We start from the raw sequence: 17,370 nt of genomic DNA, 5'->3' as shown, positions 1-17,370 counted from the left end.
GTGTGTGCTCTCTTCACCAAATGCGTCACAGATTGTTAGGCCCTTTTTGTAGTACCATATTTTTTACTGACAGAATTTTAATCTGAATAAATTACTTCAACTAGATGCCCTCGAACTAGCCATATACAGTTTTGTTCAAGAAATGATGAGTAAATTAGTCCCGAGAACTTTTATTTCAATTTTGATTTTCATTTTTAAAAACATCTGAACAGGCCATGCTTAGCATAAATATTAGAATTCACAGAATAAAAGGCTACTGTCGGGTCAGCCTCCAGTGTCTTTTTTTTAGTAGCATGTTGTTTTTACAGAACAGCTTGTGGTTGACCTATTCTGAATTATAATAAAAATAATAATGAATTTGTTGCTACAGTCAGCGTGACATAGCATACCTAATCATTATTGAGCATTGTAAGTACTTGGGACAGAATGTTGCATCTGCTTTAATGTTGTACTCTGGATATATTTCAAGTATAAAGACTGTTTTCAATAATATTTATCAATCTCCTTTTGAATTGATAAATTCTCATTCCTGATATAGTACAAATTATTGATATTTTTTTCTGATCCTGGTTCTTGGATGATATCAAACTGTACCAGAAGCTGTGATAATTACACAAAGTGCATTATTTATTTAATTTTAAAAATTAAATTTTTGATTTTGTTCAACATTTAAAATGTGGAGGTTGATTACTGATCTAACTCAGGCAGAGCAGCCTATAAATTAATCTCATCCTTTGCTAAAACATTCTCTTAAATGATCAAGGAGATTGTAGTTAATGTGTATGATTCCCACTAGAACATATTTAACATAAATGTGTACTCTTCAATATTAATATATCCTCATTTGATACTCAAAAATAATCCCCTTGTTTTCAGAGCTTGTACTCGAGGCTGGTTGAATATAAAACATACATATTCTCATTCATTAAATTGAGAAGCAGTCCCTATTTGAATCAAATGGGTATCAGATTTATTGCATAGTATGTGCAATAACAAAGCTAAGCGAGATTTCAGGCAACAAAATGAAGGAAAAGGACAAAGGAAGGACAGACTCTACTTTTAAGGGCAGCCATTTCTCATATTTCATTAGCTATGACTCTGTCCCATCATAATGCCTAGCTACAAGGGAGTCTGGGAAATGTACTCTTGTTATGGGCAGTTGTGTACTAAATTAAAATTCTATTGTTATAATAAAAAGATAATTCATATTAAGATATCACTAGCATCAGCTGCCAGAGATCAGGTCTTCTGTTGATTCTTTTAACTCACATTAAACAATGTAACCACATCACAGAAAATCCTTTTAAAAGTACAATTACAGGTAAGCTCATCACTATAACAACTGTTTTCATTTGCTTATATCTTTCTAATGTGTCTAAATGCACACATGTTTTCACATGGTTATAATCATGAGTAACACATAGATTTACATTTTTCACTTAATACTGTATCTTAAACATAGTCAATTTAAAAAATAATTTTGAATGGCCACATGATAGCCCATTGGGTTGATGAGGCATAATTTACTTAACCATACCCATATCACTGGATAGTTCAGTGATTCTAATTTTTCACTATTGTAGTTAATTAACACTAGTGGGAACATCTTCTTACATGGTTTTCTTTCTTTTGGCTATCTTTGTGTTATTTATTTTTAAGTTAATTGCACTGTAATCAGAGAACATGATTTGTATGATACTGATTCTGAAAAATTGAGACTGGCTTTATAGCCAAGTATATAGTCAGTTTGGATAAATGTTTCTCGCACTGTTAAGAAAGAAAAGAAAGAAAGCATCCAATACAGAGGGGGGGGAAATGTGCATTCTCTGTAGTTGGATGCAATGTCCTTTTTTCAGCTTTGTGCAGTGGCAGTATAATAGCCATGAGGTTTATCCAAGGCACAATGATTGCTAATTGAAAACTGTTCCCTGTACATGTCCTTTTGATGAAGCTTGTTAATTGTATTATCCTTTCTGTGTGCTACTAATTTTTGGTCTGTGTGACATCAATTACTGAGAAGGGTTTATGTTAAATTCTATGGTGGTGGACTTGTCAGTTTCTCATAATTCTGTCTTTTGTTATTTGAAAATATCAAGTACATATATAATTTCAGAATTAGCATCTCTTCCTGGTGTATTGAATCTACTATCTTTATATAGTTACTATCTTTATTCCTAATAATGCATTCTGCCTTGAAGACTATCTTGTCCAATATGAGCAGAGCTACTCTAGCTTTCTTCTGGTTAGTGTCTGCCTGGCATATCCTTTTGCAACTTTTCCTATTTTCAACTTTTTTTATGTGTCAGAGGCTGGCTCGCTGCTAATTCCATTTACTCTCCCTGGGAACACAGACTATATTTCCCAGCTCTTTTTGCAGTTCTGCTGGGACCAGCAGAGGAATGTGGACAGAAGAGATGTATGCCACTTCTAGGCTTGGTCCCTGAAAGGTCATGCATGGTTTTCAATGTGTTCTCTCCCCTGTTCACATGTCTTGAGGCAAGGAACTCCAAGATGATACAACTAGGATTGAAGGATCCCAGATTTCTGTCACTGGTTGAAGGAGCGACTGCTGGAGCAGCAACCTGACCTGATGGATTGTGATGTGAGCAAGAAATAAACTTTGTCGTTAAGCCCCAGTTATCTTAGAGATTGTTTGTTACAGCAGCTAACATTAATTATTCTAATATACCATGTCTTTGTGTTTTAGGTTTTCTCTAGGATACAGCAAATATCTGGATTGTTTTGTTTTGATCCAATTTGAGGTTATCTTTCCTTTAACTGGTGAATTTAGACCGCTTACACTTTACTATGATTTAATTGTTGATATATGGAATTATCTTTACCATTTTATTTTGTGCCATCTCTCCTGCTTTTTTTAAATGTATTTTCCCCCTTTCCTGTTCTCTTTCAGATTGTTCTTTTGATTCCACATCTCCCCCTCTATTGTTTTGGAAGTTATACAATCTATTTCTATTCTTAAATATTAGCATGTGTACTTAAAGTCTAAATCAAAATAGCTCTAACCCCTCCTAAACTACCCAAGGGCATTAGAATGCTAATCACCATCCTCTCGTCTTAAAAGTTATTGTTATCCAATATTTTAGCACCATCTTGTTTTTAACCTGCAAATCATGGTTGTTTTATAAATCTCAAACTTTCCTTCTGGGGTCATTTTTCTTTATCCTGATGTACACCCTTAGAAGCTCCTTTAATGCACTTCTTTTGGTGATAATTCCTTCAGTTTGGGGTTTTCCTCACTTCACCCTTATTCTTAAATACATAATTGAAGTATCAAATTCTACATTGACAGTGGTTTTCTCTCCACAATCTGAAGTTATTGTTCCACTATTACTGCCAGTCTAATTGTTGTTCCTTTTAGATGATCTCTCTTTTCTCTCTGGCAGCTTTTTTTTATTATTATTATTAGTTTTCCGTGTGCAAAACAACGCAATACCGTGTTTCCCCCGAACAGAAGACCTAGCCAGACAATCAGCTCTAATGCGTCTTTTGGAGTGAAAATTAATATAAGACCCAGTATTATATTATATTATACCTGGTCTTATATAAGAACTGGTATTATATTATATTATGTTATACATTATAAGACCCAGTCTTATACTGTAGTAAAATAAGACCGGGTTATTAGCAAAAATATTAATTTTTGCTCCAAAATACACATTAGAGCTGATGGTCCGACTAGGTCTTATTTTTGGGGAAACACGGTAGTTAGACATTTCACCCCTCACAAAGTGATAACCCTCTCCCCCAATCTATTGCCCCTCTGACATCGTATATATCTATTACAATTCCACTGACTCTATGCCATACAATTCCACTGACTCTATGTTCCCTATGCTATACTCCATATCCTGTGACTATATATGTATTAAATTGTAGTTGACATACAATATTATTCAGCTTCAGTTTCAGCTTCAAGCATCTACACCCTCCATGAAGTGGTCTCCCTAATAAGACATGTGCCCATCTGACACCCTACAAAATCTTTGCAACATTATTGATTATATTCCCCAAACTGTCTTTCATATCCCCGTGACAATATTGTAGTTACCAATTTATGCTGTCTAATCCTTTCCCCCTCTTCCTCATCCCCACCCCCATCCCTTCTAGCAACCATCAGGTTTTCCTCTATATCTCTGAGACTATTTCTGTTTACTTTGCGCATTTATTCTCTCTGGCAGCTTTTAAGATTTTCTCGTTGTATTTTGCGCTCTTCATTTATACTGAAGAAGACTGACTCTCCCACATTCTCTTTCTCCTAGCTCCATTTTGTTTCACCTTCCTGTCCTTTGAGAGTCTGTCTTTATACAGAGGTCTCAGTTGCACTCCCCGGCCTTCCTGGAGCCCAAGATCATGTCTCCCACACACATGAGATCATGCGGTCATTCAAACCCGAGACTTTGGGGTCCTGGGAGTGACAGATGAGCTCAGGGTCATCAGTCACTTTCCATTGCTAGTGTGTAACTCCCGCTTTATTTTTCACTCCTGAGGATTTTCCTTCTTACAAGCTCAACTCTACCTTTTAAAAAATCGGATGAGTTTGGAGAGTTTTTTGGTTTTTGTTTTTTCTTTTTTGTGTATTTTAGCTAGGGTTTCTATGGTTTTTGCCGTGGGATGGTTTTTCAGAATATTTAGTCTTCCATTTTCTCATAAGTGAAAGTTCACATTGTCACTTCATTCTGTTGAATTATTATCCTTACAATAAAATCTTGAGAGTGGTACTACTTAGCTGCATCAGAGATTTTAAACATTTTTAGAGCTGTTCATATGCATTGTCAGAATGCTTTCCAGCCGTTCACTTTTTGAGTGGTGAGCATTAGATTCATGTTTGCTTATTCACTTCATGGGACAAAGTAGTATCAGAGTATGGGCTTTGAATCAGCCAAATCTGATTCTCTCTCTCCCTATCCCATCTCTCCCTATCACACCACTATTCATATATATAGGAATTAGAGAAATTCTTACCCTTAAGAGTTTTGTTGTGGTTTAAGACGCAAGAGAATTAAGAAAGAAGGTACCACTTGATAAGGAGAGAATGAAGATACACGAAGAACTTCTGGCTAAAAATGCTGGCTTAGATATCTAGGTCTCTGCTCCTCCCTCAAACCCCACTAAAATAACAATAAAGAGATTTTTTAAGGCAGAAACCTTCAATGATAAAGACAGATCAGAGAAAACAATGGCAAAACTTTGTCAGTTGGAAAATTTATAAGTGGTAATTGACATAGCAGATCTGAGAAAACTGTATGTTAAACTGGCTTTGAGGAAAGCTAAGAAGCAAACCAATTTACACTGTGGGGCCTCCAGAAGACTAAGGAATTGGCAACAGCAAACAGCTTACCTTTGGAAGTGAGGGATGAAGGAGAAAGAATTGGCTGAAAATCTGTTTAAAAAGCAATTGTAACACCAAATCCCTTCCCCACTGTTATGGGTTAAATTGTGTCCTGTCCTCTCCCCCAGAAAAGATAAGTTGAAGTCCTAACCCCCAGTACCTCAGAATGTGACCTTATTTGGAAATAGAGCTGTTGCAGTTGCAATTAGTAAAGATGAGCTCATACTAGAGTAGGGTGGGCCCCTAACCCAGTAGGACCGGTATCTTTTTTTTTGCAACTTTTTTATTAGTTTCAGGTGTACAAAACAATGTAATACTTAGACATTTACACCCCTCACAAAGTGACTCTCCCTCCCCCAATCTACTACTCCTCTGACATCGTATATAGCTGTTACAATTCCATTGACTCTATTCCCTATGTGTCCTCCACATCCCATGACTATATATATATTAAATTATAGGATGAAAGACAGCTTGGGAATATAATCAATAATGTTGTAAAGATTTTGTACGGTATCCGATGGACACTTGTCTTATTAGGGAGACCACTTCAGGAACGGTGTAGATGCCTGATCACTGCAATGTACACCTGAAGCTGAAGCTGAATAATATTGAATGTGAACTATAATTTAATATATATATAGTCACAGGACCAGTATCTTTATAAGAAGACAGCCATGTAAAAACAGAATCCATTAAAATAATTGAAATGGTTGCCTCTAAGGATCAGAAAATGGGGGAAAGAGTAGAGTCTAGGGGATTTTATAACAATTATTGTAGAACTGTTTGACTTTCAAAACTGCATACAAGCATGCATTTGATATTTGAAACAAATTTTTTTTAAATACAAAAAATCAGAATTGTTGGGATACAGGCAGGGGTGTGCTGGAGCAGCTATCCTTAACTTGTTCAAACTGGTTAAATTTCCAGGAATTTTGTGAGCCAGTTGTTAATACAATTATCATTAGAAATTAAATTGTATAAACTAAGTAAACTATTAAAAGCACAATTACTCAAAACTCATCACTTCCTAATTTTATTACATTTTACTATAATCTATGATCTTGATGTTATTTGTACCTATTATAACTGTGTTGTGATATCATGTTGGTAACTTGAAAATATATGTATTTCTTGTTCGTTTCTTAAACTTTTTTATTAAGTATAACACATCTGTAGAAAAACTCTGTAAAACAAATATAGAATTTAATGAATTATTGTAAGGCAAGCCACCTCTGTAACTACCATCCATGTAAGAAAAGAACCATGGCTGACCATCCCAGCAGCTCTCCATCTGCTCCCCGTCTCCTAAGAGTACTTCTGACTTTTATGGTAATCATTTCAGTACTTTATAGTTTCATCACCTAAGCATGCATCCATAAACACTATGGTTTAATTTCACCCATTATTTTTATATGGCTTTTACCTCTTTTTAATCTGTAGGTTCCCTGTCTGCCTCTTTTTTGTCCTTTTACAATTTGTTGACAAAACTGGATTGTTTATCTGTGGCATCTCCCATGATCTGGATTTTGCTGACTGAATTCCTCTGGGGAAGCTTAACATGTTCTTCTGCCCTCTGTATTTCCTATAAATTGGTGGGTGGATCGGATCTAGGGACTCATTCTTTATTATTAACAACAATGAAACAACAAAAACATGAACTCAGCAAATATATATTGAACATTTATTGTGTGCCTGAATGGAATGCTATAAAATTACAAAGTAATTTTTGAAGACTTTCATTATTTCGGGCAACTGACAGAATTTTCTTGAGAGACAAACTGTTATAGTTCACTCTATAACATTAGCTTGTTCGCCAACTCAGAAGGCATCTCCAAAAGTGCTACCTACGCCTTATGTGTGAAATACACATTAACTGACAAAGGGACTCCTAATAATGACATAGAAGTAGTATAGCAATGTCTTCGTGAAGAAATTATTAACTGTATAACCCACTTATATAGAAACCGCTGTCTGTTTTTCAAGGCTGGTTTTAATAATAGTACATTTACCAAGCACCACGGACAATGATTGCAAATTTCATAGGAACAGTTTGTAGGAACTCAGCAATAAAGGATTTTTAAAAGAACAGGAGGAAATTTCATTACATATTTCTAAATAATCAGAACCTTAAGTTTTAAAGGCACAGAATAATACGATTCTATAACTTGAGGCTCTCTATAACTTTTTCCTATGATGAACCAATAATATAGTTTCCTTAACTAATGCTAATTATTTCTAGACTAATATTGGCAACTGGAAGAAATGTTGATTTGCTTAAAATCGAACATCAAGGCTTCCTGTTACGTACCATACTTGGCTAAATTATTGAAAGTGTGGTTTAATTTTAAATAGTTTTGTGGCTTATTCTCATAGTGTACTAGTGAATGTTTTATGTTATATATATTTATAAAATTAATGAAGTTTTAGTAATGAGAACTTTCTTCACCTCTATTATTAATTCTTTGCTTGGAAGTAGTGTGAGATGCTCAGATTTGTGGACCAGGAAGATGTGAAAGAATGAAAATTGCCCCCAAACCAAAAATTTTCAACACTATATAAATTTACAGTATTTTATTCAGCTATGACTCATAGAAATGACATTAAGTTTAAAATATTCATGTGTGTCATTTTTTAATGTCCTCTAAAAGTAAGTCATTTCCTTCTGTATTTTTGGAAAAGTGAATATTCATTTCTCCCTGGTAATATTAAATTATGGCAATCTTTGGCATTAAAATTAACCTGTCAAATTATATCTCCAAAATTCTCCAACATTTGCAGAGATACGAGAAACTTCTAAAAGTGATGAAATAATCAAGATAATGATGGTTATGGACCAGACTAAAAAAATAAATACCCTAAATTATACCATTCCATCATAGAATATTAAGAAAGAATCAAACACAATCTGAGCTTATTTTGGATCAATGATTATTACAAGTTTCTATAAATAAAAAGTCTCCAGTGTTAAAAGTTGTTAGATCAGCATTTCTGGAAATCTATGACTAATGCCATTATACTATCTGTTCCAAGGAGTTTTTTTATGACATCATCTCTTGAGAAACTTTAAATATTAATCCATAGGTTATTCTCAGCGTGCAATCCATTACTTTCTCATTCAGAGTACTTTCTCATGTAACACAAATAAGTTCATTCATTCTTTTAACATGCTAAGGAAAATAGGATCAAATGATGATATTCAGGTTTGCATTAATCTAAAGTCAACAAAAATGCTCTATTCAAAGACTATGCATCGCCAGTCACTTTTTGCCTTCACAGATTATTTCTGAAGGCACAACATCAAAGAATATTATTTTTGACAAAAATTGTACAGTGTCACTCCCAGGAATATATTCCTGTAGTTTGAGTAATTTTGGAATAACTTAAATTGTGATATTCATATTTCCCTTCTAAAATACAAATCTTTTTCTGGAAGGTAGTTTCTGCTGCCCGTATCCCCTGGCCTTCACCACTTCTATACATGGAGCCTCACTTCCAACTTACCAGCCCCTGGCCACCTTTATTTTCTTAGTAATAAAATTCTGTATTCATATTTAATGGCATTATTAAGAAGACCACTGAAATGTACTAATGATAGACAACCTTTTAAATTTAAATCTGGGAAAATGTGATTTTGTAAATTGTCGGTACAGAGAGACAACCACAAAAAGAAGAGAAGAGTGGATTAAGAGACAAATGCAAAATCTGGAAAAGGAATAAATATCGGGACCAATTTGTAAAACTGTTGATTTTGTTTTTGTGTTTGGTAAGCGGACTGACCTTTGTTTAGGGCATTCTGCTGTGGAGCCCGCTGCCACCGGTTTTTACACAGCAGGCCAGAAGTGCCAGGGAATGTATGCCCCTCAGGAGTGGCTCTGACTCCATCAATGCCTGAAAGAAATTGGTGTACAAATAGCCCAGCTCCTTCTGTCATTTGTGGAGTAACTAAGGTATGTGTGCGTGTTTTATACTGGTTCTCAGAATTTCCCCAGCACGATTGAGTTCCAGTCACCCAAAGTGTTAATGGACTTACATCGCCCTGTATTGGCTGCCTTGCCTTCCTTGTCTTACTTCCCCAGTAACTTTCTCATTCTTCTACTGAGGATTTTGTTTGTTTTTGTACCTTCCATTGTATGGATGGACCACATTTTATTATCTGTCAGTTGATGAACATCGGGATAGTTTTCACTTTTTGGCTATTAAGAACAATGCTGTATAGATATTTGTGTACAACCTTTACCCCCTACCTCTGGAAACCACCGATCTCTATTCTGTCTTTATAGTTTTGTCTTTCTCCAGAATGTCATATAAATGGAGTCACACAGTGTGTAGATTTTGGGGCCTAGCTTCTTTCACTTACCATAAGGCATTGAGATTATTCCATGTTGTTGTGTGTATCAGTAGTTCATTCTTTTTAATGCTGAATATTATTCCATTTTGTTGATGTACCCGTTTGTTTATCCACTCACTATGTGAAGGATATCTGGTTTGTATCCAATTTTTGACAATTATAAATAAAGCTACCATACACATTTGCATGCAGGATTTTGTCTAAACAAATGTTTTCATTTCTCCTGGGTAAATATCTAGAAGTGGGATTGCTGAGTGGTATGACAAGTTGTATTAATTTCCCATTGCTGCTGCAACAATTTACCACAAATGTAGTGACTTAAAACAACACAAATTTATTCTTTTGCAGTTCTGGAGGTCAGAAGTCCAAAAGGAGTCATAAGTGGCTCAAATCAAGGTGTCAGAAAGGCTGATTCCTTCTGGAGGCTCTACAGAGAGAATCCTTTTCCTCTTGTTTTTTCAGCTTCTAGTGGCCACTTGTATTCCTTCTTCAGGTGGGATACAGGAAGATGGATGGAGGGCCCTTCTACCATCTTCAAAGTTCATTACTCCAACCTCTGCTTCCATCATCACATCACCTTCTCCTCTTACCCTGATTCCTCGTGTCCCTCCTATGAGGGCCGTTGTGATTACATCAGGCCCACCCAGATAATCTAGGATAATCTCATTCCAATATCCTTAACTTAATTACATCTGCAACTTGTTCCTTTCACCATATAAAATAACTTTCACAGATGCCAGGGATTCGGATGTGAGCATATTTAGGAGGCCATTATTCAGCCTATGTATGTTTAACTTTATGAGAAACTGCCAAACTGTTTTCCAAAATGACCATAACATTTCACATTCCCACCAACAACCCACGAGAGTTCTAGCTGCCGCACATTCTTGCTTTGTACTTGACATTATCAGTCTTTTTCATCTTAGCCATTCTAAGGGGAGGGGAGTGGTGTTTCACTATGGTTTTAATTTGCATTTCCCTAACGACTAATGGTGTCCAGCACCTTTTCTTGTGCTTTTTGCCATCCACGTATCTTCTTTACTGAGGTGGCTGTTCAAATATTTTGCCCATTTTTCAGTTGGGTGTCTGTGTTCTTATTAATTGAATTTTGAGAGTTCATTGTGTATTCTGCTTACAATTCTTTTATCAGATACATATTTTGAAAATATTTTTTCTCAGACTGTGGTTTGTCTTTTTCCTTTTCTTTTTTAAAATTTTTATTTATTGGGGTGACATTCGTTAGTAAAATTATGTAGGTTTCAAATGCACATTTCTATTATATAATATTATACATCATCTGTATATTGCATTGTATGTTCACCACCCAGAGTCAGTATATATGGTAATGGAAGGACAACTGACTCTTTTTCCTTTCCTTTTTTTTTCATGTGGGTGAATGCTGGGTTGGCTAGGTTTTTCTTTTTTTTTCCCCCTTTCTTCCGCCTATCCCCCACTCCGGTTCAAGCCGTTGTTTCTCAGTCTAGTTGTGTAGGACACAACTCCCTGGCCCATGCTGGTATTATGAGCCTTGTGCTCCCCCCGGCTGAGGCAGTTGGTCACCGGTCATCGGTTGGGCTCACAGTGGCTCAAGGCAGCTCTCGCCGGCTGCCGGCTGCTCACACTGGCTGCCAGTCACTCAGGCTGCCAGCCACTCATGCTGGCCACTGGCCGCTCATGGCAGAACACGGTAGCTCACGCCGACCTCCAGCTGCTCACGGCAGCCGAGCTCCAGGGAGAGCCATTGTTCACAATCTTAGCTGTAGAGGGCACAGCTCACTGGCCCATGTGGGAATCGAACCAGCGACCTCGGCATTAGGAGCACAGCACTCCAGCCACCTGCTCCACCAGGCCACTTTCCTTTTCTTAACAGTGTTTCTCAAAGAGCAGAATTTTGGTGAAGTCCAATGTCGTGCGGGAGACCCTGCTCGCTGCGCCATTTGTCACGCAGGGCGGCCTGCGGGGTCTCTGGTCCCACTCCCCACACAAGAACGCAGGATATGGCTAGGCCAAAAAGGAACACCCACGGAGCCATAGGTCGAGGAATCATACCACTATGGTCTCACTGGAGGCTGGGTTTACACAACGTGCGACCTGCTGTCCGCTTTGCTGCCAAACGACCGACTCTCCTCCACTCTCCTTCAGTCTCCTCCTCTCTCCTCGACTTCCCTCCGTAGCCGCGGCAGTTATATTAGTGGCCAATGGCTCAATGGTTACAGCTGACGGCCAACCAGCCACAGCTGACGGCCATCTACTACCTAAGCCAGCACCTTTCCACATGAGGCCGAGAGCCTGGAAACTGTTCTCTGGGGCTCTGTCCCCACATCCAACTTATCAATTTTTTGTGTATTGTTCTTTTATTGTCAGAGACAAGAAATTTTTGTCTAACCCAGGTCACAAAGATTTCCTTCTGTGTTTTCTTCTAAAAGTTTTATTGTTTTAGGTTTTACATCTAGGTCTGTGATCTATGCTTAGTTTATTTGTGTACCTGATGTGAAGTATACAATGAGGTTCTTTGTTTGTTTGTTTGTTTTGCATATGACTGTTCAGAGGTTCCAGCAACATTTGTTGAAGAGATTATTTTTCTAAAAATTGCCTTTGCACCTTTGTCAAAAATCAATTGACCATATATGTGTGGGTTTACTTCTGGACTCTTCACCTTCTATTCCATGGATCTATGGGTCTATTTTGCCAGTACCACACTATCTTGATTATTCTAGCTATCACATCTTGAAATCAGGCACTGTGAGTCTTCCAGCTTTGTTCTTCTTTTTCAAAACTGTGTTTTGACTATTCTAGTACCTTTGCTTTACCATATAAATTTTAGAGTCAGCTTGACAATTTCTGCAAAAGTCTTTCTGGGATTCTGGTTGTGATTGCATGGAATGTATCAATTTGGGGAGAATTATCTTTGTATTATCTATTACTGTATAACAAATTAGCCCCAAATTACCAGGCTACAGCATCAAATATTTATTATCTCATAGATTCTGTGGGTCAGGAGTCTGGGTGTAGCTTCGCTGAGTGCCTCTGCCTTGAGGCCTTTAATTAGGTTGCAATCAAGTTAGTAGCCAGGGCTGAGTGGAAGTCTCAACTGGGGGAGGTTCTGCCCCCAAACTCGCTCATGTGGTTGTTGGCAAAATTCAGTTCCCTACAGACTGTTGTCTGGAAGCCGCCCTCAGTTCCTTGACCTGTGGGCCTCTCCCTAGAGCAGCTCACAATATGGCAGCTGGCTTTCCTCAGAGCAAGAGAGCGAGAGAGTGAGAGAGTGCTCAAGGCAAAAGCCACAGACTCTTTGCAACCTAATCGAAGAAGTGACAGCAGTTTTGCTGTATCCTGTTCATTGGAAACATATGATTAGGTGTAACCTACACTCAAAGGGAGGGAGTTATACAAGGGTGTGAATACCAGAAAGTGGGGATCATTAGGGGCCATCTTAAAGGCTGCCTCCCACAGACATCTTAACTATGAGTCTTCCAATTTATGAAGACAGTACATCATTATGTGTTGAGGTCTTTGATTTCTTTCATTGATATTTTGTAATTTTCAGCATACATATCTTGCACATATTTTGTAAGAATCATACCTAAGGATTTCATGTTTCTGGTGCTCTTGTAAATAGTACTATTTTCAATTTCTCATTGTTTATTGCTAGTATAGAGAAATACAATTGATTTTTGTATATTGAGCTTGTTTCCTATGACCTTGATAAACCCACTTATTAGTTCTAGTAGTTTTTTGATAGACTCTTTGGGTTTTTCTACATGCACAGGTTTTTTTGTCGCTAGAAACTTATATTTATTTCTTCTTTTCCAATGTGTGTGCCCTTTATTTCTTTTCCTAGCCTTTTTTTACTGGCTAGGACTTTCAGTATAATGTTGAGTATTGCTCACTATTCCTTCTTACATCCCAGATGTTCCTCCTAGAATCATTTTTAATGCTTCTGAGATGTGTTCTTTAAAAATTATTTTAACGATGTCTGTTTATGTCTGAAAATATCTTTATTTCACCCACATTCATAAGAGTTTAATTGTTGGGTATTAAATTCCAGGCTGACAGTTATTTCTCTTGCCACTTCAAAGATATTATTTGTCTTCTGACTACCATTACTGGAAAGTCTTCTGCTTGTCTTTAGTATTCTGTAGTTTCATTACTATCTGTTTAAGTGTGGATTTATTTTAATCATCCTGTTTGGAATTCTTGGGTTTCTGCATCTGAAGATTAGTGCCTTTCATAATTTCTGAAACCTTATATCTCTTTGTTATTGCCTTTTCCTCTTTTATCATTCTCTCTTTCTAGAATTCCACTTGGAACATATACCATGTTTCCCCCAAAATAAGACTGGGTCTTATATTAATTTTTGCTCCAAAAGACTCATTAGGAGAAGGCGGCTGTCTGCAAGGCAGAGAAAGAGATCTCACCAGAACCCAGCAATGCTGGCATCCTGATCTTGAACTTCTAGTCTCCAGATCTATGAGAAAATAAATTTCTGTTTCTTAAGCTTAAAAAAAAAAAAAGACGCATTAGGACTTATGTTCAGGGGATGTCATCCTGGAAAATCATGCTAGGGCTTATTTTCCGGTTAGGTCTTATTTTCGGGGAAACACGGTATTGGACCTTCTTTATGCTCTGTTTCTCTTAACCTCTCTTAACCTGAAATTAATATTTTCTGTCATTCTGTCTTTTGTCCTATATTGGTAATTTATATATATCTTCTAATTCTCTGATTTTCTCTTTAGTTCAATCTGCTGTTTGTAATATCCTTTGCATTTCTAATTTAAATTATTACTTTTTTTATTGTATAAACTCCTGTTTAATTTTTTTTTTTCAAATCTACCCGTCACTTTTGGTAACCTTTGTGCCCTTGTTCTATCAACCCTACCTTTAATTCTTTATAGACAATAAACATCATTATTTTATGTTCTTATCTAAATATCTCACTATCTATAGTTTTGTGTGGTGTGTGAGTGTTTACCTGATTCTGAAGTGTGATGTTTCTGCTGGCCCTCATGGATTTAGTGATTTCTTTTTCTGAAATTGTAACTTTATGGTAATTCTTTGAAGTCTGTAAATGTATTCCTCCAAAGAAGAATTTTTGTTTTCTTCTGGCAGTTTGTTGTGGGCACTACCAAGGACCATTTTGAACTCTATCTTTGGTATAGTGTTAATTTTGGGCCCCAGAGATTCCAGTTCAGATCTGGCCCACACCCATGTGAGCTTGCTAGTGCCTGGCTGTTCCCAAGGAGTTGACTTCCCCCGGCGCCATCTGTAGGGTGGGCTTTTCCAGTTGAATTTCTTGAAGCTGTTGCTCTTTGGTTGTCCTGCCTTAAGGCAAGGGGCTCCATCTTGACCTCTCGCACACTGCTCAGGCTCTAGGCTTTGTCTCCTGTGCCCCATGGCAATGGCTCATGAAAACCTGGCTCTGGGCCATCAGGAATCAGCAACTACCTCCAGAGGAGATACGATCTCTAGCTCCTGTGGATTTGTGCTTTCCTATCATTTCTGTGTCCTCACCCCACCCTCGGAATCCCCTTACTTTCTCACCACTAGTCTACATGTTAAAATATTAAAACTTATTTTTGTGTGTTCTGAACTATTAGGTTGGTGCAAAAGTAATTGCGGTTTTTGCAATTATTTTTAACCATTTAAACCACAATTACTTTTGCACCAACCTAATAGAAGGAGTTTCTCTAAACATCTAGTCCAGCATATTGTTGGAAACACAAGTCCCGGGGATAAAATATTAGTGTTTTCCTTTGCAGACAGTTTTACTGTGCAGATACATAATCTGTATAATAAGAAAACACCATGCATACTGCTTTATAACCTGTTTATCATTTAGCAATATATTTTCAACATCTTTCTAACATGAATAAATGTTTCATTAGTACTGTGGGTGGTGACGGGTTACTCAGGAAACAGACTCTGAGACAACAAATTTGAGCGCAAGAAGCTTATTAGGGGGTGCTCCTAAGATCAACACCATAGGGAAAGGGAATAACGTAGCATTAGGCAGAAGGGGAAGTTAGGCAATGGGGCAGTAGCTGCAAGGGCTCCAGCTCTGGAGCGGGGAGGGCCCTGCAGAATTGTCCCAAATGGAAGAAAGAAGACTGAGCCTTTGTCCTCCTAGGGGATGCGACATTGGGTAAGGCAGCCAACTTCAGTGAGTGCAATTCCTGGAGATAGCTGGCAAATGAACACTGTCAGCCTGTAGCACCCCCAGTATCTGGGAGTCCTGAAGGGGGTTCTGGGGAAGCACATCACAGTATCTACCACAGCTAGCGACTCTCTGGGCTCCAAATTACAGAGAACCCAAGCAGCTCTTGCTTAATGAATAGTTCATTTTTCTCACTTAATATAAGGGCTGCAGTAGATGGTTGCTGACATCAACAGCATCTTTCCCGTTTATTCGGAAAGCAAAACACTTTCTCGAAGCCCCCAGTAGACTCCCTATATTTCATTGACCGGAACTGGATCACATGGCCACTCCTTGGTACAAGGTAAGCTGGGGAAATGGGAACAGGACCGCTGTGCCATTGTGCCTGGAGCAGTGAACGTTGCTGCCCTGAACAGTATCTGGGTTCTGTTACTGTAGATGAAGAGGGGAGAACATTGTGGACGTGCAACTAGCAGAGCCTGCCACAAAGAGACCTCTACAAAATTATTTTGAATAATTGGATATGGATATAACTTACTGAAACACTCCCCATGTTATTGGACATTTTGCTATTATCCACTGTGCTGCAATAAGCACCGTTGCCTGCCCATATCAAGATAAAATGCCAGATGTGTAATTTCTGAGCTGAGAAAATGTACCCTTTAATGATTTTGATAGATTACCAAGATGGACCTGAAAAGAGTCTATAAATTTATGTTTCCAGGAGCAGTGAATAAAGAGGCCTAGTTCCCCTAGGCCTCTTACTGACACTGGATATGAACATTCTTATTAATTTTCATCAGACTTATAGTCTTTAAAAAAGCACCTTGTTTTAATTTGCATTTTGATTACTTTCTATTTATCATATTTATTCCCTTTTTAAATTGTGGTCCAAAAATAGGGCTTATATGGTTTCAGCGTTTTGGAAATGATTGAGAAATGATTGAGATAGACTTCATGTTTTGCTATTGTGCTGCAAAGCTTAATCACGGCAGGTCTGCAATTAACCTGAGTTGTTTGGTTAAATTAAAACTCCTGCCTGACACTGACTCCGTGTCAAAGCATGAAACATTGGTATACAGGGTGTCTGTGTAACCATGAGTCCAAAGAGTTTCAGGAAGTTTGACCCAACTTGTCAGCAGTTGTTTATTAATAACAATGAGATTGAAGGGTTGCACCTGGCCTGGGTGTGATACTCCCCAGCCCTCGCCCCAGAGTTCTGCTGGGCCTGCAGCAGAGATATGCCTAGGTGACCAGCAAAATACAAACAACCTCAGCAAAGACTTCACTTTTGTCTCCCTGGTTCTGTGCACACATCAGAGGTTCCCCATCCATGAGACGTCTGGCCTGGCCCTTCCAGAAGGGGGACAATAGAAGCCTGCACCTGGCCTCTCCAGACCCCTGCTGTGAGTCATATGCTGTGATGTTTATTCTCACTTGCACACTCTGGCTATAGTGTGTCCTTTCCCGGTAAACAACGGTACATTTGTAAGCTTTGTCATGAGTCTTCTTCAG

General features: G+C 37.8%; 1 pseudogene; it reads left to right on the top strand.

Moving 5' to 3' along the window:
- The first annotated feature begins 1,854 nt into the window (after nt 1-1,854).
- Nucleotides 1,855-2,009, top strand: LOC117030568 (uncharacterized; annotated as a pseudogene).
- The last annotated feature ends 15,361 nt before the right edge of the window (nt 2,010-17,370 follow it).

This window comes from Rhinolophus ferrumequinum, chromosome X, assembly GCF_004115265.2.
Source record: "Rhinolophus ferrumequinum isolate MPI-CBG mRhiFer1 chromosome X, mRhiFer1_v1.p, whole genome shotgun sequence".
Taxonomy (NCBI): Eukaryota; Metazoa; Chordata; class Mammalia; order Chiroptera; family Rhinolophidae; genus Rhinolophus; species Rhinolophus ferrumequinum.
This window is presented reverse-complemented; position numbering and strand designations above follow the sequence as displayed.